General features: G+C 33.4%; 1 non-coding gene across 1 annotated transcript; it reads right to left on the bottom strand.

Annotated features, from left to right (window-relative positions):
- Positions 1–1,209: 1,209 nt before the first annotated feature.
- LOC122097134 lies at positions 1,210–1,316 on the bottom strand. The gene has a single exon (XR_006145476.1). It is a non-coding gene; the product is annotated as a U6 spliceosomal RNA (small nuclear RNA).
- Between the last annotated feature and the right edge of the window lie 780 nt (positions 1,317–2,096).

Below are 2,096 nucleotides of genomic sequence, written 5' to 3'. Positions count from 1 at the left end.
CAGGGCCAAAAAAAAAAAAAAAAAAAACTTCATGAAATTATTTTTCAAAATGTTTAATGAAATAGCAAAGAGCCAGGAATTGAGATGTAGCTTATAGTCGTGTTTGCTTTCGGGCTGCTGCACTCACACACACACACACATTTATTCAAATTACCTTCATATCAGTGTTCTGCATTAATTTCTTTGTTAACGATATTATATGGGTAAAATAGAGGAAATAAACTCTTCCATCTCAAAAATGTTTATATGTTTTTTATTGTAATAATACTGTAGAGGGGTCACATTTACATGAACAAGGAAACTAGTACATTTCCTAACAAGCATTGTTACCTCCTCCTTTATATTTCCCTTACCATCCCTTCCCTCCCACCTCCACAAGTACACTCCCCTCCCCTTTCCTGCCTCTGCCTAAATTGTAAAGTTCATTTTTCAACATAGTGTCTTGTGCATCTCATTGTTACAATGGGTCAACTTGTATCCCTATTGGAGTATTTTTTCCCTTCCCCTCCCCAAATTAGAGAAGCATACATACAAGATGTAAGTGCACCAACTTCAAATACAGAAAAAGCAGGGGTTATAGCGTGGAGAGAAACATACAAAGAAACAAAAAAATGACATTGCACATTATAAGTACATTAGAAACAATAGCAAGAAACAAAAAAACACTTGTGTCCCTACTTGGGGTTCAATTTCTTTAACATCATCTTATCTGAGTATATGCACATATCTTTTGAACTTTTCTGCTTATCCCAGACATATATTCATTATTGAAAATAAGGGAAATCATGGGACCTAGGTTTCTTTGGACTTGGCTTACATCATGCAATAATTTTTTTTCCAAGTCTTTCCATTTCCTAACAAATTGGGCGATGTCATTCTTTCTGATGGAGGCATAGAATTCCATTGTGTATATATACCACATTTTCTTGATCCATTCATCTAATGGACATCTGGGTTGGTCCCATATCTTAGCTATCGTAAATAATGTTGCAATAACCATAGTTGTGCTGGTAGTTTTAGTATGATCTTGTTTATGATCATTTGGTTAAATCCCCAAAAGTGGGATTACTGTGTCATAGGGGAATTTTATGTGGAATCTTTTGAGGAACCTGCATACTGCTTTCCAAAGTAGATGAACAAGTTTACACTCCCACCAAGAATGCAGTACGGTTCCCTTGTGGCCACATACCTTTCAGCATCTGTTGTTGTAAAAATATGGTACGCTCCACAAATTTCCATGTCATCCTTGCGCAGGGGGCATGCTAATCTTCTCTGTATCGTTCCAATGTTAGAGTATGTGATGCTAAATTGAACACAGAACATTTTTTATATATAAAGTATAATTTTTAGTCATTTTATTAAACTAGACAATTCAATAAAAAGTAAGTTCAAAAGAATTGTTGTGAAATTTTAGAATCATGTATGTCTTACATAAGCACACCTTTAAGAATAAAATCAAGATAGACATGCCAAAAACAAAATAATTCCAGATATTTGTAGTTCAAGAGATGTGTAGGAGGAGGAATTCAATTATTCTATACAAGGCACCTGTCAAATTGAACATTGCAGCAAGTGTTAAGGTTTTTTTAAAAGTTTTAATGTTTTAAATATGGTTAATTTGGGGATTTTACTTATATATGCCAAAAATAGGACTGTTAGGCAGGTATAAAACTTTTCTATAAAGTATTTAAGATTTATGGTAGCAGACATTAAATACTAAGTATGTACATTTCAGAGTTTATGGAAACTTTATTAATGAGAATTTGCAAAGTCTTTGTGTAAAGAAGCAGAGTGAAGAGGTAAGACATTAACTACGCAGTTTCTGTTAAATCTTTAGGGATTCCTTACTAATGTGTTAGCAAGGAATAAATGATGATATAAGCCATAATGTACACATGTATATTACTATTCACAAATATACACATACACATGTATACGTGCACACATGGACAAAGACACATAATTACAGCCAACACAAGTTTCACCAGTTGTTGAATATGCCTTAAATGGAATACTTGGAACAATATATGTTGAAGATGTATTTGTCTATAAGAGTTCTTTTACCAGTCCTCTTATCTCTTAAAACTGGTATTTTT

The sequence above is a fragment of the Dipodomys spectabilis genome, unplaced genomic scaffold (assembly GCF_019054845.1).
Source record: "Dipodomys spectabilis isolate Male_0828 unplaced genomic scaffold, ASM1905484v1 ptg000415l, whole genome shotgun sequence".
In the NCBI taxonomy this organism is placed as follows: domain Eukaryota; kingdom Metazoa; phylum Chordata; class Mammalia; order Rodentia; family Heteromyidae; genus Dipodomys; species Dipodomys spectabilis.
Note: the sequence above shows the minus strand (reverse complement) of the source record. Positions and strands in the feature narration are given on the sequence as shown.